Source organism: Podarcis bocagei, assembly GCF_964188305.1.
Source record: "Podarcis bocagei genome assembly, chromosome: 1".
Classification (NCBI taxonomy): Eukaryota; Metazoa; Chordata; class Lepidosauria; order Squamata; family Lacertidae; genus Podarcis; species Podarcis bocagei.
In genome coordinates this window covers 80,829,571-80,852,318 of record NC_138125.1, presented here as the reverse complement: position 1 = coordinate 80,852,318, position 22,748 = coordinate 80,829,571, and the positions used below count along the sequence as shown (strand labels likewise).

General features: G+C 43.8%; 1 long non-coding RNA gene across 1 annotated transcript in view; it reads left to right on the top strand.

Moving 5' to 3' along the window:
- Positions 1-22,748, top strand: part of LOC308592681 — a 33,875-nt gene that overhangs the window by 7,849 nt on the left and 3,278 nt on the right. The window contains exon 2 of the long non-coding RNA XR_014010617.1: positions 9,043-9,132. This is a non-coding gene — a long non-coding RNA (uncharacterized lncRNA). The remainder of the gene's footprint in view (positions 1-9,042; positions 9,133-22,748) is intronic.

Sequence of the window (22,748 nt, the reverse complement as noted above, 5' to 3'; positions counted from 1 at the left end):
GGCGCCCTATAAAAGCCGCGGACGCGCCCACCGCCGCCCGAGATTATTGGGGGGGCTGAGCCCCCCCAAACGAATTTTTGAGGGGGCTCGGGCCCCCTCAAGCCCCATGGAGTCGGCGCCTATGTGCCTACCTGTTAAATCTGGTCAGGATATTGTGCCATATTTGGAAACCTGCATTTATAAGGCACAAAGTTTAAAATAAATCTGAGGGCACATATTTATTTGTGGCCTGGATACCCTTTGAATTTTAACCTGGCAAACATTGCACTGGAGGGATATCCGATGCCTGTTGTGTCTACAACAATGTTTATCAGAGCACAGTCCTTGCTCAGTGGTAGAGTGTGGGTGGGAATACAAGTTGATGCCACTTTTGGCACCAAATCAACTTCCTCTTGCATGAGTAAGAGAGAGCAAGAAACCAAAGCAGAACAATCACAATCCAGGGAGCGGTAGTTCTTTTCCCTCTCTGCTTAGCAGAGTGGTTGGTTTCCCTTATTCACTGACTCCAAGAGGGCAGGTGAAAAAGTCTACAGGCCCCCTGCACATTTAACAATAGTGCAGAAGAGGAAATGTCAACAGCTGTACAAGAAGTTGCACTTGCTGAAACCCCCTCTTCTGCATAGCTATTAAAGCTGCAGGAGCCCTGTTCTTTTTTTATCTGGCAGCCCTGCTCCCCACACCCTTACTTACAGGAGTCTGACTGGAACTGATTCAACAATAGGTGCAAACTAGGCAACTGCCCATGGTGTCAGATCTCTAAATGTACTCAATTGCTGAAAGTGCACAGAGGCAGTTGAGCTTTGCCTCCCTTCTCCCCAGTAACACAGTGAAAACGAACTCCTCCCAGCTTTTATCATCAAAAACTGAAATCTTAAACCCTTCTTGTTTCTACCCACCAACACACACACACCTCCTTCTCTGGCTTGCCAAACCACTTCCCAAATTGACACTTTCTCCCCTGTTCACTTACATAATTGTAATCCAAAACTGCTGATCTTCTTTTTTATCATACTTTTTATCAAGTTTTCCAAAAATTTAACACATACATTTCAATACATAGTAAAACATTTTTTTCTTTGTTATTTTGGCCGACTTCCCACCCCCTTTCCCATGGTGTTTTAATTTCTCTCCCTCTGTTGCATCCTGTCTTCTATCTCTTACATCTTAACAACACTACTATAATCTTTAAATTCTTCTGTGGCTCATAGTTCAAATCTTGTTTGTTTATCATCATATAATAATATTTCTTTAAATTGTAAGAAAAGGGCTTCCATTCTTCCACAAAACCTTCGATATTAAGTTCTCTTATTTTGGTTGTTGACTTTGCCAGTTCTGCATAGTAAAAAGTGCTGGTCTTCTGTCTTACTATCCTCAGTTTGTGGCTGCCATAGCCTTTGCTTTGCTGATAGACTATTTTGATAGGTCATGACTTGTGTCTTTGCTATGTCAATGACTCAGCCACTTGATGTCTGCCAGGCGGTTTCCTGGATATTGAAAAACTGGTTTAAACTCCAGCCCCCACTAGACCCAAGAATTTAGGAGTTTGCTTAAATTCTAAACTTTTACTGAATCCAGGTATCTTAGGGCAGTCTTGCATGCCCCTGTGAACTTACAATATTAGGTTAGACACTCCTGTTTCAATGCTGTGATTAATCAAACTCTTTGGCAGTTAAAAGCTGAAGCAGGAGCCCAGAATGGACCCATATGCATGTTTGCATACTCAGATTTATGTCTGATGGGATTCAATGGGATTTATTCCAATTGGTGTTCATAAGGCTCACATTAGCTTTGTTGGGTGGAGCACAGATTTCAATCATGTAGCTTTCTTTTTTTGGATGTCATTTGCAGAGACAACGTACACTGGGAAGCAAACGGAATTACCTTGCGGTGTTGGGCCATTAAAAATAGAAGGAAGAGATTTGTAGAGAGCTGAATACCTACGACACCTAGTGGTTAAAGTCCAGAAATGTCTAAAAAATTGAAATGATGATGAGGAGGGTAGGACAATATTAAGAAAGGAAGAAGGGTGTTGACAAAGATGTAGACAAAGGGAGCTCACAGCAAGTCCCTCATCTGCAGAGAGGCCTTCCCTTCATCCTGGGGGTTCAGCCATCAGTCTTGCTTCTCCCCGTGTGTCTGGTGAGCTATCTACCTTTTATTTTCATGGATTATCATGCATTTGTCATCAGCTTATTAATTTTGTTATATATGTAGGGGGAAAACAAGGAACTGGGGGTATACATCCCAAAATAAGCTTTCAATCACCACACACTCAGGGCTGGATTTAGATGAAGAGAAGCCCTAGGCAACTCCACTTGTGAGGCCCCTCCCCTTCCCCACCCTCACAACTAGAAGAAAATGGAAGAGTGTTATAAAGAAAACTGAGTGAACCCAAGGATGATGACAGCTATAAAAAATTATACAATTCACAATTTCTCCTCTAAAGGACATAAGATATTATTGTTTAATACTGTTTTGGTGGTTTCCCCTTTGTGGCCCTTTCAGATCTGCATACTATACACAAGCCTTCCATGCTAGGCTTCTCCTCTTTAGGAGAATGATGGGCAGGTCACAGGCCTGTCGTCCTCTTATATACCTGCTGGGATTGACAAGGCATCTGACCCTCACCTGAATCTCATAGCTCTCCTGTAGCTGCCTCTGATGAGTTATCATTTAACTCTTGGGGAAAATAATTAGCATCACACATTATGTGCATGGAAGTTGCCGAACCAATTAACCAACTAGAAGGATTGCTGTTAATAGCACCAGTTTTCCTATAACTTGATATTGCTGGATAGTTTTGATGAACTGCAAAAGCATTTTTAGTTTGCTTTCTGTTGCCACCCTGGAACTTTTATTTATTAGTGCCACTTTGTTTTGTAAGATTACTTGCAAATGAAGGAAAACAACTTTTCTGCTTGTATATGTTGATAATATAACTTTGGTTACTGAGGACAAACAAGATTGTACAAAAACAAGATTGGGTGCAGGCCTGGCCAGGACATAGGCATTCTGACTGTGACAAAGGTGCTTGCTTGCTTGCTTGCTTGCTTGCTTGCTTGCTTGATTAACAGCTGTTGGGAACTTCAAGGTCCCTGCTCTCCCTTCTTATTGTCTTTGCACTGGACCTGGAGACTCCAATAGAGAGCATTCCATGTCAAGAAGGAGGGCAAGTGGGCACTCTATCAAATGACAGGGCAGGAGTTACACGGAGCAGGCCATTTCACTGGTGGTGCCCATTGTATGCTTCGCTCTTCCCAGACCTGCTCTCTTTTGGCCTCTTATTTTGGAGCTTTATAATTAGGACTTTGATTGACAAGTCTTATCAGTTGCTGACATATGAGCGGATTTTATTTGCTGCTGTTCTGTGCTTCTAGTGCACCAGGGTTTACACCAGCATAATAGAGTTGGCCAGGATGTCAGAAGGGATACAATTTACAAGCTTTCTGCATTATCTGCACAGCAGGGGGTGTTCAGTCCATAGTGCAAAGGCTGAGCTGAAGCATTCCCTGCTGAATACCTGCTTTCAGCAATAGGGGTCGTTGTTTGGTAGTACCAGATTGGTTAGCTGTCAGATTCTAGAGCTCCCTATTGGTGGCTCTTAGGTAATGCACAAAATACAGAGTCCATTCATAAAACACAGTGTTCATTCATAAAGCAGTAACATAATCACCATTGCTACATATTGGGTGTATATTTCAGCAGTTGAATGTACAAGTTTATGGTCATGCTGTAGTGTAGTGCTTATGCGACTGTGAATAAAAGGTGGCTGGGCTCATTGTCTTGGGGTTTGGGGGGGGAAGAGGTGACAAAACTGATTTCCAATAAGTGCCCCCCTTTATTTCATAACAAGTCCTTGAATCTGTACAGTGGTACCTCGGGTTAAGTACTTAATTCGTTCCAGAGGTCCGTTCTTAACCTGAAACTGTTCTTAACCTGAAGCACCACCTTAGCTAATGGGGCCTCCTGCTGCTGCCGCGCTGCCGGAGCATGATTTCTGTTCTCATCCTGAAGCAAAGTTCTTAACCCGAGGTACTGTTTCTGGGTTAGCGGAGTCTGTAACCTGAAGCACATGTAACCTGAAGCGTATGTAACCTGAGGTACCACTGTACTCTGAATGGTGGCACCAGGGACCTAGAAGGTGCAGGGCCTGTCATTCCAACCCCTGCACAGTCTCATCAGGGCTGACCTTAAGGCAACTGGAGCAATTGGGCCAAATTGGGCCCCGCAAGCCGCTCCTAAGGGGGCCCCTGCACCAGGGCAATCTAGATGGATTTTATTTATAGCTATAAAATTTTGCAGACTATGGCTGTGAACTGGGGCCCTAAAAAAAATATAAAAAATCAAGTTGCGCCCCACTGCTTCAAATTGGGTCCCACTGGCTAGCCCTGAGTCTAACGGTTGCTGGGCCTGAGTTTCCCTGCCCTTACATGAAGCCTTGGGTTTACAATTTTGGGAGAGGGGAGACTGTGGCACTGGGGAGCGGGCAGGCTGGTGAGGCCCCCTAGATTTAGAGGCCCTAGGCTTCAGCCTACTTAGCCTATACATAAATCCAGCACTGCACACACTAGAGCAGCATCTTGAACCAAGGCAATCATAAAAATAAAGCAGATGAGAAATCAAATAGTTGGCCTCACTGCATCAACACCTTCAAAAAAGCCTGGGCAAAGATGTGCATCTGAAACCAGAGCTTGAAAATAAGCAATGTTGGGGCCAGACATATCTTGGCGGGGAGGGCATTCCAAATCCTTCTAATCCTGTTGATTAACGTCTGCTGGACAATAGTATTTCTCTCTTGTCTAGACAAGTTATGAGTTTCAAACGTTCAAATATGTGCAAAATTTCATCTCAGCTTTTCTTTAGACTCTGGAAGAACCAAAGACAACAAATTAAGTACATCCCAATTTTCACTCCAAGAACAACTGCAGCTAAAGCAAAGTAACAGAGATCAGAAATTCCTGAGTGTGCTTTCCACAGGAATTGTAACAGAGTTGTTTAAAAAAATGGATGCTATATAAAAATATGGCTCACACTGAATTTTTCAGTCCTAGGGTGAATCATGGCTTCCTCTTAATTTCAGAAATGAAATGACAGATGCACCTGCACCCTGGCTATGACATCCACCTGGACTCTTCCCCCACACTTCAGGTGGACCGTCTGCCTTTTAAAAATGTTTGAAGTGTTACATGAACATCTATCCATTCATTTGTCAACTCTTTTAAGCAAAACAAAAAGATTTATTTCGCAAAATGCATTACTGCCAGAGGCGTCGAGTTCTGCCCAATATTGGGGGGAGGGCCTCATCATGTGACATCGCACATGTGACAACACATGTGACATCATGCGCATCAGGAGGAGGTCGTGAGGAATGATGAGGTCCACTGCCATTGCAAGGAGGCCTGGGTCCCCAAGATTGGTGGTGGGGGCTCAGCCCCATCCCAACATACTTTGTTGGGGCTGAGAACACCTCAGAGTTGGCGCCTATGATTACTGCTCCAATGACACGAGGGCTAGGTTTTCTAGTGACATCAAGTGGGGCTAACCAAGCAGGGTTGTGCACTGCCTTGCTTCTGCTTCAAGCTTGCAGAATGGTACTTTTTGGAGCCTAACCCTACTGAGAAGTAGGCTAGTGTGGTGTAGTGGTTAAGAGCAATAGACTCATAATCTGGGGAACCGGGTTCGCGTCTCCGCTCCTCCACATGCAGCTGCTGGGTGACCTTGGGCTAGTCACACTTCTCTGAAGTCTCTCAGCCTCACTCACCTCACAGAGTGTTTGTTGTGGGGGAGGAAGGGAAAGGAGATTGTTAGCCGCTTTGAGGTAGTGATAAAGCGAGATATCAAATCCAAACTCTTCTTCTTCTTCTAGGCACATTGGCCAAGAACGCAGTGAGGTTGGTTCCAGACGGGACTCACTGCTCTAAATATGTGACATCTATCTTTAGCGAAACTCTGTTTGAAAGAAAATTAGCATAGCAAAAATGCACTTGGTTTACATATTTTTTTAAAAAGGCTGCCCACATACTCTTTTAACACAGGGGGGGGTGAGATTTCTCCATGCGTAAATTGGTAAACATGTGCTTGCTGTGTTTCCATTTCAACTAGTGACCTGAACAGGGTTATGGTGGCACATGGCCAGGAAGTTGTGCATGGGGGAAGTTTCCAGCCGAGCTGAGTTGTGTTAGGAAAGGTCACATTCATAGGACTCCTTGCAGCCAGCACTCAAACTGAGAAGAGAGCTCTGGGCTGTGTACACAGGTTTAAAGCATACCCTGCTCCCAAGACTGAATTCTGGGAACTGTAGTTCATGAAGGGCACTGGGAATTGTAGCACTGTGAGGGGTAAACTACAGTTTCCCAGGGTTCTTGGGGGGGACATGCTTTAAAAGTATGGCATATACCCAACCATAGAGAGGAAAGAGTGAGGACTTCCGCACAGGCAGCTTGTCCTCACTGCCCAAGCCCCTGTTGCCCACTTGATAATTAGCTGATTGCCCTGGCACAAAATACCGTATTTTTTGCTCCATAATACTCACTTTTTCCTCCTAGAAAGTAAGGGGAAATGTCTGTGCGTGTTATGGAGCGAATGCCTACGGATGGTGGGGGGGATCTGCTGCAGTCGTGAGCAGAGGATCCATGGTTCCCCTTCCTTCCCTCCTCTGTGGCTTGCTTTGCTCGCTTTGAAACAGCAAAGCGGGAGAAGAGCCACTGAGTGGGGAGAAGAGAGGGACAGAGAGCCTGGTTACAAAGCACGGATCCACATGGATCCTCAGGATTTTTGCAGTGGGTCACCCCAAATTCACCATCAGATCACATAGCATGTCCATGGCTACAGCTTGCACCAAAAAAATCACGCACCCACTGTTGCCTGGGGCCGCAGTGGTGCAAAAACATGGTTACAAAGCATGGATCCACATAGATCCTCAGGATTTTTGCATTGGGCTACCCCAAACTCACAGTCAGATCACATGTCTATGGCCACAGCATGAACCACAAAAATCATACATCCACTGTTTCGTTTAGAATATTTTTTTTCTTGTTTTCCTCCTCTAAAAACTGTGTGTGTTGTGGTCGGGTGCGTATTATAGAGTGAAAAATATGGTAATTTGCAGAGTTCACTTCCTAAACTGTAATTCAGATTAATTTAATTCCTCCAAGTACTAGTCCCAGTTACGTAGCAGTTGAGTAGCAAAGGGTTCCACAGTGAATTACTTCAGTAAATGCACACAGCCAAATTCACATTTGCTGAGGTAGCACAGGTGTGAGAGCTGCATTTGAAGGGATTATTATGTTTGTTTGTTATATTTATATCCCACCCTTCCTCCCAAAGGAGCCCACAGCAGCCAACAACAAATGATAAAACAATAAAAACATGTTAAAAACAATTCACATGCAGACTGGGAAAACTTACCACTTACAAGTCTTGTTGGAATTATTAGGCGGGAGTACGGGAGACCCTTAACTCTTCTATAGGCCACAATTCTCATCGGCATATTGCCCCACCCTTGAGATGATACCCGTCACTCAGTCTCTTAAGTCCAGCTTTGGGGGGTGGGGGGTGGAAATGTGCTAAAAATGGCTCAGGTATGAGGTTTGGAGGAGAGAAGTGGTAAAGGAGTTAGCACTTCAATCCACAACCTCCACTGCAAATATTCCCTCCACCTCTGCATTCATGTTACCAGGTAAGCACTGGATTGGGAGCCCCAGCTTTACCTTGCAATATGCTTTCACCTGGATGGCCAGGTTAGAAATGAAGAGGCAACGGCTGTACCTTTAATAATTGCACAGAAGAGGAAATTTCAGCAGGTGGAAGATTGCAGGACCAAGCTGCACTTGCTGAAATCCCCTCTCCTTTTCTTGCCAGCTACCCAAGATGCAAGAGCCCTCTCCTCTCCCCCCCCCCCCCAGCCACCCTGGTCCTTTAGATGCCTGAGCTATAAGCCACGAATTTCCCTGTTTGAAGCTCGCCTTTGCTGTGAGCTCACAAGGTGGCCTTCGACAAGCCTCTCTCTTTCTCAGTCCTTCCTTTGCAGCATGTAGATAATGAATACTGACTTGTAGGGTTGCTATCAGGATTACTGCCAACGTGTATGAAGTGCTTAAGTGCTCTAGAGATGCTATGCAAGTTTATAAACCCACCACAGCTCTCTTAGTGTCACTAAGACAAAGCAATGATGTAAAAGCTTTGTTCTTATTTTTTTAAAGCTAAAATGTTTAATTGTTTGGTGTGCATTGAAAATATTAACTCCCACCCTCCAAGAGGCAAGGCACTCCCAGCAACACTCGCTCCATTGACAAGATACAGTGTAACGAGGAGAGTTTTGCATCCGTCAGAGAAATTAGTGCAGCAGACTAGAATATTCCATGGTACAGGGCAATGGGATAGTTTTGTTGCTCTTCATTTTTGTTTTATAACAACAATAGGCTAGACCATGGGTAGGCAAACTAAGGCCCAGGGGCCGGATCCGGCCCAATCGCCTTCTAAATTCAGCCCATGGACAGTCCGGGAATCAGCATGTTTTTACATGAGTAGAATGTGTGCTTTTATTTAAAATGCACCTCTGGGTTATTTATGGGGCATAGGAATCCATTCTTTTTTCTTTTCTTTTTCAAAATATAGTCCGGCTCCCCACAAGGTCTGAGGGATGGTGGATCGGCCCCCTGCTGAAAAAGTTTGCTGACCCCTGGGCTAGACAAAATACAACCACGGTTGCAGAAAGTCTTTCGGAGAGAGCTCCTTTGCAAGCAACTATCCAGCATGATTCAGTATGGTCCTCAACAAACAACTTCTAATGAATGAACAATTGTACCATTAAAAAGTGTATGAAGGGAATGTGAAAATGCATTTTGTTTGTTTGTTTGTATGCATGTTGATACTTGATTGAAGATGATCAAATTGCTTTTATTTATTTATTTTTAAAAAGATAGATGGAAATGGAAATAATGTGTTTGGGCCAGACTTTGCATACATTCCCAAAGATGTGGATTGGTGAAGTCAAGGTATTTTGAAAGGGGAGGAACCAGCTATTGTTATTCCTATTGACAGGACTGATGCAGGATGGGGCAAAGCTCTCACCAGTGGGACTCTACCAGTGTGCGGTAATGGACTTGGGAACAAGGGAGGACTAGTCAAGTGGTAAGCCAGAAGCCTAGGCATATTGAATGGCTGGAAAAGCCTGATAGCATTAGAAACCATGGAAAGAAAGTCCCTTAATAGGAAGAATTATTTGAAGGTATGCAATGATGGCTTTTGCTGCTTATATCTGGTCTGGCAATGTACTAGACTGCATCATGACTATAGAGGTTACATTGTGTTCTCTTCCACATAAGGTATTAATATTTCTGTGTAAATTAAAGCAAAACCTCTAGCTGCTGTTACCTATTGCAGTGTAACCAAGTGCCACACAGTGTGACATGTAGAGTCAGAAATTTCTTTCTCATCCTCTTTACTGTCTAATTACTAGGCACATGATTCAGATTTTAGTGTCTGGGGTCCCCCCCAAGAAGATAAATGACATCCATTTTATCTTCATTTACACCTAGTTAAATTATGTCACACAAAAGCTTCAAAGTCCCATAAAGGAAGAAGGGAGAACAGACCACATTTATCCGCACTTTACTTTTTTAGGCATTCATTTAAGACATATTTGTGTACATCTGGAAAATGTTATTTGTGAAACAGCCCTTTAGCCAACCTGGGAAATGCCAACCTGTATGTTAAATACATCCTTTGGACAAGATTCAATTTCCTTACCTTTCTGGGAGCAAGTATTCTGTTGCTTGTTCATCCAGCTAGCACATATATACTGGAAATTACATTTCTGATTTTGTTTCGTTTGCAAATAAGACCTTGATTTGTGAAAAGAATTTGTTTTTGTTTTTGTTTTTTTTAGAAAACCTCTCCTCTCCCCTTTATATATCTACTTCCCAGCAGAGGGAGCACAAGTGGCATTGTCCAACAAGCCACTTGTTCATTGCTTCAGTGATCGTAAGATTCTCAAAGAAAAGAAAAATGTATCGGGCTGAAATCCTATGCACCCCCCTTAAATTGAAATCTGTGGGGCTTGGTTCTGAGCTGACATGAATAGGATTGTGATTTGAATGATGTTTAAGGCCACATGTGTTCTGATGGACTCTTTTGAAAGCAGATGTGTTGAAATGCACAGTGTGCTTTATGTGGCAAGCATTTCTGCAGGGTGCAAAACAGATGCTTTCGTGCCTTGAATAGAAAATAAAATAGAAAAGAACATTGTGAATGTTGAATGACATTAATGAAGAAAATCTGGGAAACACAATAAGTAAAGTGGTCGCAGTGTTTGCCTGTTTTATGATTTGCAGTATTTATTAATTTTTAAAGGTTTTTTTTTTAAAGGAAAGATAATCCCAGACGGTCAAGAAACAATAAAATCTAGCATTTACTTTATGACTGGACCCAACATATTAAACTTATTGAGATATGCATTTGAAATGGTACTTAAAAGACCTTTGTTGGGTTGAGGAATACCGTATGTTACTGGCAGATGTAATAAAATAGTGTAGAGAAGCTCTTATTTTAACACTTTTTTTTTTACTCTGCCACTTCTCTATCCTCAGTTGCCCTCTCTCAAAGCAGCTTTTCTTAAAAATAAAAAGATTTGTAAAGTTGCACCATCAATAGGTGAACATTCCTGGATGAGAAATGGCTCACCGCAGCCAGTGTGCCTGGTCTACTGGGCTGGTGTTGGCGTTTGTGTACCCATGATCAGAGCATGGGGAAATGGCTCCTTAGACAAGGATCCCTGGAAGTCCAACTACATGAATTGTGAGGACCCCGCTGCCCTGAGTAAGTTCACCTGAGTAAGAAATACAGGGAACACATCCTAAATGGAGACATGTTGCTCTATTTACTTTGCTTCTCCCTCAGTCGGAAAAAGGCAAAGGCAAATGATACCAAAGGGTGGGGAGATTCAAGTGGAACGCTCCTTCACAAACTGTCTGGCTTCAGTCACCATCTATGCAGGCATAACCATCATCACTTATCCAGAAAGGGGAGGATCTTGAGGCTCTGCACACAGTGCACCACCGTCCTGTACTCAAAGCTTCTAGAAAGGCAGAGCTGGAGAGGTGTTATTGAGCCCACACGATTCAATCACACATGATAGAATATGAAGAGGGCCATGCAGCGCAAGGTGCAGGACTTGGGGGCTGAGGGATTCGGAACCCTGGCATCATTTTTGATCATGAGGCCCTGCAGAGACCCAATGGAGTGCATTTTTGCCACTGGGCAACAAGGCTTGGTAGCTGGACCTTTGCAATGTAAGTGGTTTGGCCGTGAGTCAGCAGAAAGGGGCCGACTCGGGTGGCAGATATGGCATTGGGTCGGATCCTTGTGCATGAGAAAGGCTTGATTTGTTTTCCCCATTGCCATAGTTCAATTTCCCCTCCCTCACACAAAACATAGCATGGCCCACCATGTCTAGATGGTTTTGAGGACAAATAACTGGGGTGCAGGAAGCAGGCTTGGCTGGAAAGGAGCATATAAAAAGCAGGGAGAGAGGGGAGAGCTCATGGAGAAAGGAGCTGTGTGGTTCTCTCTGGTCGGGGAGAGAACCAGGAGCTAAAGAAGAAATAGGAGGAGGAGAAATAAGACGTGAGTAGGATTTGGCTTCCTCTAGTGATGAGCACCTAGAAAAACACAAACCGTCTTTCAAAGACAATTATTTCCAAGGTGGAACAATTATCAAAGGATAAGTAGTCTTCACAGATTTCCTAAGTGCTCGTGCATGTTTACATATTTACATGGGGACTGGCATTTCAGATTCTGTGAGGAATCAGAGATAACAGACTTCCCCCCCTCCCCCAGCCATGATCAATGTTGCACACTGTGTGCTGAAACAAATCATTTGCATATGTTAGTGATGGCGGTGATGAGAGAGAGAGAGGGAGAGAGGTCCCTGCCCTCTTCCTGTTCCACAATGCAACAAGCCTTTTAATTGAAATGAAACCACAGCATGATATAACAGCGGCATGATGTGGCCGTAGGAAATGCAAGGCCAAAAGGCATCACTTGCCATAGGCTGGGTCCAAACCAGAAATGCCACAAGAGTCCAAAAATAGCACAGAGTGTCTGCCTCGTCAACATGACTGAAGCAGGAAGACAGCAGACTGCATGCATAAAAACAAACTTGTTTATCTGGTCAGGATCAGAAAGGAGGGCATTCAACCAAGAGGCAGGCTGGTGGCGGAAACAAACCTAAGAAGAGGATTGGATTAAAAGTCCTTGTAGTCCAATATTCTGTTTCCAACAATTGGCCAGTCAGATGCCTCTAAGGAGGAAGCACGGCACGAAGGCACCAGGCAGCAGCCTCCCCTTATTCTTTTGGACACAGCACATGGTGTTCATGGGTACTGCCTCTGCTGTGGAAGAAAGCAACCAAGTGCGTCCCAGTAGTTTGCACACACCAAAGGTTCATTTCACACCAGACACTGAGAGGTACTGCAAAACAGCAGGAAGCATTAAACCTAGCCAAACACATTTTGTAAAAAAGAAAACTGACATAACAATTTGGGAATGAGTCAAGGCAGCTTTATTCCCTGCTGTCTAACCCTGGCTAAGGCACCCAAGCCATGATTTTAGGGGGGGGGGAGGCTTTATGTTAGGGGGAGCAGAACTGAGTTATCTGTGATGCAATTGGTCAGTGAGTAAAGAATGAATGAATTTTTTTATTTCTGTCACAGACCAGTTCCAGCGTAAAGTATTTTTATTTATGGTATTTACTTGATTGGGGGAGGGCAGCTGCCCCCCCCCCCGGCTATGCCCATGACTCAAGCTTCTTCATCTGTACAGCCTTTTCATATAATCTTTGTTCTAAAAAACCAGGCAGTTGTTACTCATTTGTTTTAGAAGATGCAGATTAGGGCTGTGTTTAATCTTAATGAGCAAACATTTTTACAATGAAAGTAGCATGTGGGACAGAAACACACTTGAAATTCTCTCTTACTCAGCTTCTTCCTAGCCATGTTATCCCAGCCAAATGGGGCTCATGTACTCAATATGACAGCATAATGATGTCACAAAATCATAATGTAGCATTGTAGCCATGCCATTTCAGAGAGGACAATGCTTCCTGCCCATTTTTCTGAAAAGGCAGACCCCATATTGCCAATCTGATGATGATTCCTACGGAACAAATGCAGAGAGAGGGCAAGAAGTATTGCTCTCACTTTGAACAGGAAAATACTTTCACACCCAAAAATGAAGGAAATTTTCACAAAGTATGGACTTTTTTTTTAAAAAAAAGAAGATACTCTAACATGGACATCTTTTTTCCAGGTAGTACTTCTTTTGTGGATATATTCAGTTTTTTTCTCATCATTCAAACCAAAATATTGTATTGCTAGGAAAATATGATTTCCTTATCAGCCTGTGCACTGGTTACAGCCAAGTGAGATCTAGGTCTCAGATGCTGGCTGTGCAAGCATGAGCTGCTCTCAACTAAGAGCTCTGGCTTGGCCTAAATATTCAAATGAGCTTACAAAGACATTTTCATTTTGCTGGCACATGGGATGCTCCCTGGGTCTCCCACAAAGGCCTGTTCCCAGACAGTCACTTGATCAGCCCATCAGCTACTCTGCTGTGTCCAGAGTTCCCTTAAAATACATGCCGCCACTGCCTACCAACTTATAGAGAGTAGTACAGTTCCCTTTATGTTTTTAATCAAGTACACATACACAGTGCTTTTTTTCTTTAAAAGATGTCTAGGGGTACTCTCATTTTGACTAAAGAAAGCCACCATTTTATAGTGCAAATTGGAGGTGGGGGTGGGGATACAGTAAATGGACAAAAGTACAAAGATTCACAAAATGTTTAGGAGTATGCGTACCCCTGCGTCCCCCCAGAAAAAAAGCACTGCACATACACAAGGCAAGTGAAGTGAGATATTTACCTCAGAATCCACCCAGATCATAACACAGCTATGAGAGGCAGAGAGAGAAAGAGGGAATGAGATGAGAGACAGAATGAATGCAGGGGTTGTGCCAAATTGATTGCCATCTATGATCTGTGATTGTGACCCCTAAGGCTTTCTCCCATGTTATATGGAGGCCTTTCTTGGAGGTTTCTAAGCAGAGGTTGGATGGCCATCTGTCCTGTATGATCTAGCTGAGATTTCTGCATTGCAAGGGGTTGGACTAGATGAACTTCACAGTCCCTTCCAGCTCTACAGTTTTATAATTCGCTGATTCTTTTATGTGTGCTTACATTCACAACTCTCATCTCATTCCCTCTTTCTCTATGCGTCTCATAGCTGCTGCACTCTTTTCACTTTGGTACTGTCAACCATTCCTCTACTCATTCTTTCTGTCACATGGCCTCCTTTCAAACAACCATCTGAATTTGTGTCCCACAACAAGCAAACAGGATAGTTTGGGTGGAAACATGACAACTGCAATTATGAGACTTATAAACAAACAAGGCATAATAAGAAAAGGATACATACTCAGTCATGGTTGTAACCATAGCAATGAGTTCCACAGGCCCATTTGGTGGGCTCATTTTAAATAACCTCTCTCCTAGATCAAATGGCATCTTCAGATTTAATCAAGTCAGTATAAAAAAACACCCGCTGAACCACTGCCGCAGCTACAATTCCTTTTAAGAAATATGAGGCAATCTCCCCCCCCCCTTGCCAACCAGCGTGCTGGAACAATATGTCTCAAAACTGTCTGAGTCTTGCCCCTCATTCTGAGTAGCTGTTTCTTCAGAAACAGGAATAAGGTCCTCTTGTAATCCAAAGTTCAAAGAAAAGACAGCACTCTAGGAGTCACAGAATCATTCTTCAAAGTTCTAGCAAGGTACTCCAGCACGATCAAGACTTCTGTGGGGCAAGTTTATTCTTGGGCCAACCCTTAGCACTACCACATTTTCAAAAAAACATGTATGAATGAACATTTGCTGTAATGCAAAAATGCAATTAGGTATGACTTGGGAAAACATGGCTAGAAAAGCAGGTTCTGCTTGTCCTGTAAGATTTCACACCTGCTTGCTTTTTTACATACTGATAGCTGAGAAGGCAATTCAAGCAGTGCAATATTGTACATGTCTATTCAGAAGTTTCATTGTTTTCCATGAAGCTTGCTGTGAGCTAAGTATTATGGGATTCCAACTGAATAGAGTTTCCTCCAACAGTAGCTTTGTTGATGATTGACATTCCTTCTTCAAAGTGCACTGATCACCCACTCACAAACCACATATTTTGGAAGTGGTCCTCATTCTGACCGGAAAGCATTTAGAATAGGCAAAGAGTGGGTTCTGTGCACTAGCCCCTTTTTTACTGCTGCACACCATCCCAATCTCTGAGCAGTGTGAGGTTCCAGGTGCTTACCAGGGTTCATGCCTCCTTTGAAATGAAGAATAGTGGAGACTGTAGTGTCTTTATGATATACAGTTTATTTACACATATATACAACCTGAGCCTACAATGGAGGGGGGTCACAGCATTAACACCCCATGAGTATTCTTATTCTGATTCTGATTCTTATTCTTATTATTAATTCAATTTATACACCACCCTATACCTGGAGGTATTGCTTCTCCCATAGCCACAGACTTGGATTCAAGCAGAAATCAGGCATGCCTATAACTCACAGGCTTCAGCCTGCTTCTTCCTCCAGCTTCTAGCTTACACATACACACACCTCAGCTCTGGCTGTTGTCTTTTCTAACTAACTACCTGTGAGTTGAGGGAGGGCGGCCCACCCATTTGACATATGGCACAAAGCCACTTCCTTTGTTACTTTAACAACCCATATTTAGAGGGCCATTATCAAGAAGCTTGCCTGGCTGTCCTGACAATTTGAATCTTTCCTTAGATGTTAACCCTTGCTGGAGCCAAGAATAAGAAGGGTCTTGGCATACAGCCTACTCTCCCCACCCCCACCCCCAAGTCATAACATTACATTTGCAAGGATTTAAAGAATGGTAGCTTTAAACCCTTGAAACATGAAAATTCCTCTTTAATGAAGTACTTCCTGTTTTCCAGCTACTGTGGCTCATCACAGTAAAACATGAATGTGCTCTAAGTGGTACCTAATGCTTTTGAAAACATCCTCAGCCTGGTCTAGTGTGTACAGAAGAGTCCTTTTAAAATCCTGATTCTGCTCCCAAAATAATTCAGCTTGATTAGCTAATGTCTATATCAGGGGTCTGCAACCTTTAAGACAAAAAGAGCCACTTGGACCCGTTTCCGAAGGAAAAAAAACTGGGAGCCGCAAAACCATTGCAACATTTAAAACAAATATATCTCCGGAGCCGCGATCTGACAGCGGGCGGGAAGGTGACGTCGGGACGGTGCGTGACTAACGCACGCACCGCCCCTATGCGACGTCACAGCCAGTACAGCACTCGCCACAGTGGGGAGTGTTGGGGTGCACAATGCGCCTCCTCCCCTCGCTAGTATCCGCCCCGGAGCCGCGGCAAATGTGTAAAAGAGCCACATGCGGCTCCGGAGCCGCGGGTTGCTGACCCCTGGTCTATAGCATCTGTATGGGGGAAAGGTCATAGCTCAGTGGCAGAGCAACTACCGTACTTTGCATCCAAAAGGTCCCAATCCTCGGTATCTCCAGATGGAGCTGGAAAAGACTTCTGCCTCAAACCCCAGAGAGCCACTGTTAGTCACTGTAGAGTTGACCAAGTATCCCCAAACTTGGCCCTCCAGCTGTTTTGGGACTACAATTCCCATCATCCCTAGCTAACAGGACCAGTGGTCAGGGATGATGGGAATTGTTGTCCCAAAACAGCTGCAGGGCTGAGTTTGGGGGTGCATGCTGTAGACAATACTGACTCGGTGGACTAGTGGTCTGGCTCAGTATAAGGCATATTCCTGTGTTTCTATCTGTACATTAATGGAAAGGACGCTCTACCCAACACTTTCTCTTCTGGAGGACTAAGATAAGGAATATTCAGACACGCACTGAAATACACAAGGAGGGTCACAATGGGAGGGCGCAGTGGATTAGCACTGCAGATGTGTGCAGCAGCTGCTCCTTCCAACACAGCTCCCCTCACATGTTCATCATCACCCCACGCCAGCTCTGCTCCCCATTAATCAAAGTTTGGAATTATTTTCAACAAACACAACAGTGGGGAGATTGGTCAGTCTCAGTTCCAGCCAAGGGCATTGCTAAGCACTTACAGGATTTGAAGCACAGGAATCATGGCACAGATTTGCATAAAATTTGCATATGCTCACTTATCTGAACAGATGCCTCTGGGCATATTATGATGGCAGGTAGCTGCCCAGCTTCTCTATAAGCAAAGTAAATTAAAACAACAGTAAGGCTACACTCACAGCATACATCTAATGCACTATGGTACCACTTTAGCCAGTCGTGGTTTCCCCAAAGAATTATGGGAGCTGTAGTTAGTTAAGAGTGCTGAGAGTTGTTAGGAGACCACTATTCCCTTCCTAAAGTTCCCAGAGTTCCAGTGATTGCTTTAAATGTATGAGGTGAATGTGGCCTAGGTCTTTAAAAAGTGAGGGAAAGCACAGGAGATCTGAGACCTGGCACCAAAGACATGAGGCTCACCCACCCCACCCCACCCCGGGCTATTCAGTGTGAATGCTGTTGCAGTGGACTTGTAGGGAAGGAAAGTATGTGGTTGCCAATTCATGTTGGCTGTATAAAATTGTGGACCACGCGAGCCTGTCTTGGGCACTTGATTATGCTCCATGAGCAGATCTTGCAACATGTACTTTCTCCAAAAATTACAGCTAGGTCTGAGGAGGTCTAAGAGGAGAACCAGATGTTTCTGGGTTAGTTTCAGAGTTTAATTTTCCAAATGAGAGGTGCCAGGCCTCAGGCCTGTCTGGAAATCAGGCCCTATGCTGTTCTGAAAGCCGTTACCCATAATTCCTGAGCAGGTGATGCTGGTGACTGTGATTCTCAATGACAAGGGAAAGGCAACTCATGCTCCAAGGCACATTCTCATTACTTTACCTGTTACAGGGCTAAGCATTTGTATGGGAGAACAGTTTCCAGAGCTAAGCTCTGATGAGCTCTGCTGGATTTATTGCCACCAATTCTCTTTTTCCTTTATTTTGAGTTTGAGCAACCTCTCTGTCTCACAAGTGCTTGGATGGGACTAATATGTAGCGACAAGAGTTAAATACCCACACGAAAGCTGCATGGAATCATGCAGTACATAATGCTGCAAACGGCTTCAGGAGGCACAATTTACATTTGCCTCCATAGACTTTTTAAGATTGAAAGCAATCTGTTTCCACCATCTGAATAAAATGCCACTCTGATTCTTGTTTGGTACCCTGTTAGCAACTAGACTTGCTAGAGGGTTTCTGCGAAGCTCTCCCCACAAAGCCCTGCAGCTAAGGACTCAGTGAAGCTTGCTAACATTTTTACTTGGTAGGGCTGCAATTTTTTAAACCTTTTTTTACCACCATAACAGGACTTGTATGGCACTGACTTAGGAAAGTGTGCCATTAAACATGTATAGGGTCCCATTGTCTCCTCTCTCCCTGGAGCAGTCCAGGCAGTTGCTGCTGCTGCTGTCCCTGGTCTCTGAGCTCCTCACCCCCACGCCAAGGAGAGGTGCCTCCTCACACTGCCCTACAGAGGCCTGGGAAGCACCCCCTGGCCAGCTCCAGAGGGAGGGAAGGAAAGAGGGACAGAGGCCAGTGATCGCCGCAGTACCCCTGACCATCATTCAAGGCACCACAGGGTGTCACGGCACACTGATTGAAAACCACTGGTTTACACCTACACATCCATAGCAAAAAAACTAAACACAAAACATATTTAAAACATGATGAAAACTTGCTTCCAGTTGTATAGTTTTTCTCCTCCCAAATATCAGTTTAACGATTCATTATCCAAAACATTTCCCCCCCCCTAAATTAAAAGAAAAAAGTATTCCAGCCAATAGACAAAAATGATTGTGCATTCAAGCTATATCCCCTGTTAGACTTTGCGTCACCTGCTCTACCTCATCCAGCAGCTGCTGCAGCTTTTAATGAATGAATGCAGGGAAATGCTTATTACAGAGTTTGTTGCAACACATACACAAGCCATCCACCATTGCAAAAGCAAAATGATTAAGTGAAAAACAGATATTTATTATAGAAAGAGACTCGCTGTTGCTTGCTTGTTCACTCTCACTAGCAAGGTCACAAAAAAATACTAAGCTAAACAAATGAACAGCTCCTCAGATTAGGAAATACTCCCTGTTTCTTATCTGGCCTTCAGGGAAACAGCTCAGTGTATGATTCTGATATGCTAATCCTACCACATAAGGTTGTTTCTGAAGCAGCTCTAACTCCTTCCCTATCTGCTATAGCAGTTCTTCTGGACAGGCCTCCTAGCAACAGATGGAGCAAGAGCTTTCCTACTAGGGCTGACTTTTAGGCAGCCCAATCTGTCACTTTTTTTCTGCTTAGAGACACATGGGCAGGACCTCTTTGCCATAGCTGTACTTTTGGATTAGGATTAGCCGAGTAGTAGAGAGATCTGATCGCCCAGAGAACAGACAGTTGAAAGAAATGCTTCTATAAATATAAAATGTATACACTCCTGAGTATTTAGACGTGAGCAATAGTGAATGGAGAGGGGGGACTCTAGTTGTGTGTCTTTCTCTTACCATAACCAGAACCTTCACATCTCCAGTTTGGAGAAAGGGCACTCAAGCAGGATCATGAATATGCCATTCCTCATTTTGCAAGCTGAACCATGGCAAATATCAAACTAGTTTGCCTGGGAGATTTGTGCTCCACTAGATTCACCTGACCAAGTATGAAGCTGCTGCCACTGAACGTCTGTGAAAATCAGCCCACCAGTACGAAATCTGCCCAAAGTGGAATGACCCAAAATCATGCTTCAGAATGAAAAGCCCAGTCAGAGAAATGGAGGTGTCCAGCTGCAGGTCCACCTCACTGCTGCAAGACCTGGTGTTGCCCTCTGAGCGCCTTTTATTGGGTAGATAAATATTAGTCAAGTCTGATGTGAAATTTAACCACATGCCGACAGTCTGTCAACAACTGTGGATGGAAAAGATGGCCTATATATGTACATATTTTAACTGAGAACACCCTAAGTGGAAAATATATGGAAAAATGTTTTGGCAGTGTCCTCCTATAATATGTCTCTATTTATTTTATTTTGCCTCGGCACTGAACAGCTTGACATTACTTATGCTTAATCATGCTGATGAGAGATAGAATCAAGTGTGCTGGGAGTATGGCATGCAAGCTGTTCCCAGCCTGGGTGTTGCAATAAACACAGAATACTGGCTCCAGCCCCACTCCCCTTTCCACTATACTTTTAGTGCATGCGGCAATTAAAACAGCATATTGCATGTGCCTCTTAATTACGGCAGAGGAGCCCCAGGCCTCTGTCTTTGCTACACAGAGTCTTTGCTGGATGGGTCTGCAATTATTTTTGGTCCCTTGTCAGTTCTCACTCTGCTACAGAGGAAAAGATGGATTTGCAGGAGTGTAAAAATCAGATGTGTTCATGCAAAAGAAACACTCAGTTAGGTAGGTTTATAAAGGCCCTTAGATCAGAGTGAACAACTATATATATTCAAAAATTATCAGTGAAATATTACTGAATCTAGACATTAAGGTGAGTGCTCCTCAAGCTGTTGTCCCTGTGCCATTTGTATTCAGTTACATGCTTGTGAATTATATTGTTGCACCATTCTGTAGTTTAGCCATCCAGCTGTTATCATGGCAGAATGATTATAGCATGCACACCACCCCAAACTCTGAATGGTGCAAGATTCCAGGGGTTCCAGGTGCTTATCTGGGGTTCAGTTTCCTCAGAATGAGGGACAGTGCAGACGGTGATGTCATTATGATATATGGTTTATTTACACATATATACAGCCTAAGCCTACAAATGAGGGGGGGCGGGGTTTCACAACATTAACACCCAAAGAGGGTCTTGCTTCTCCCATAGCCACAGCCTTGGGTTCCATCGGAAATCAAGCATGGTTCTGTTTCCCAGCTGCTCAGCCTGCAGCCTTGCAACTCCCAACTCTGCCCTTTTGTCTCTCTAACTCCCATCTGCACAGAGCCACTTCCTTGGTTACTTTAATGGTCCATATTTAGGCTATTACCTCACCAGGAAGCTAGCCTGGCTATTCCAGGAATTGAATCTATGCTGGATCCAGGAATTAGAAGGGGGCTCAGACACACTGTACATCTTACTCCTCCCTCAGCTCATAACAATATGTTCAGTACATGGATGCATCTTCCTTTGTTGGCGCTCACAGCTGTATTCAAAGATAAAATCCCAGATGGCGTTTCAGGCAATATAGCTTCCAAGGACATTTAAGAAATGTAAAGAATTGGTTGTGTTTCTTCAGTACATCTGCTGCCATCAAGACAGAGCTTGAGTGAAGAACAGGTGAGAAGTCATTTCCATGACAGTGCTGTCTTGTGTACATAACAGAAGAGACGCCTAGTTAGATCAGCTCAAAGGTTTGTTTAGTCCAGGTTTTTCTTTCGCAGTGTCCAATTCCAAATGTGTGTGGGAAGCCCACAAGCAATATATCTTGCTGTTTTTCTTTTAATTCTTATCATTCTCTTATTTTTCTGTTTATATTATTGTTGTTAGCTGTTCTGAGCAGCAGAGAAGAACTGACGACTACAATAACATGAACCACATGGGCTTCCGGGGTGGCGCCATCGGTAATGGCGGATTCCCTCTGATCCGGAGGGACTGGCTCCACGAAAAACAGGTCTGTTCCGCTACGGCGAAGCAGGGATCCTTTAAAAAATCACAGGCGGATGAAGCCTGTGACCATGGGACTCGGCGGGCACCTTTCGTGCCCCCCCAATTCGTAAAGGAACCCAATTACGGGCTCCGGTGCGAAGAGGGGCTAGTGGCGCGGTGCTGAGAGTCAACTGCCGTGGAGCGAAGCCGCACAGCCGTTGCCGGAGAGCGCTACCTTTTTCCTGGGACAATTTGGCTACAAAAACAACAGATCAAATTTGGACAATTGGACTTTAAACAACGATCTGTGAGTAGAACGGAAGATTGGATTAAGAAATTCCTTTTAATTTGGCACTGAAGCGGGAAGGTCTAAACAGGAAGTCAGCCTTCCGTTTCTTGTAGATAGATTAAAGCAAAGACATGGCAAACTAGAGTTTAGAAAATCATTTCTAAAGGATCCATTTTCATCATCTAAAACTACTGAACCCCCTTCGGAAGCAGGAGAAGAGGGGGGATTTTATCCGGACTGTTTAAACCTGCAGAAGAGAGTGTAAAGAAAAGTAATTTTCCACCGTCTTGAACCTGGGAGCGGGGTGTCAGGACAGACGCTTTTTGGGAAGTTCATTGACTATAGACAAATGTTTTTGACAGACAGTTAAAAGAAGAGAAACATAGTGATTCCATTGGTCTCTTTCGCATTTTAAAGGAACAAATATTGACAAAATATCTGAAAAAGGAAACTTTGTTGTTAGATCTGCTGTTTTAAAAAAAGAAAAAAAAGAAAGAAAAGAGATTGATACAAATAGAAGTTCTTCCCCTAGAGGGAGCTTGTGATATTGTTATTAAATTTGAACTGGGGAGCTTCGCAGCTGCAAACAGATTAAGATCGTGGGAACAGACTTCTGACCTTGCATAACAATGTATTCAGAGGCTCTGGTGCGTGCTTTCTGCAAGACAAGTGCTTTATTGGAACAGTTACATGAGAAGACGGATTTGATGACTGTTGCGATTAGAAATTTTGGACAGATAGTGGGTATCTATATA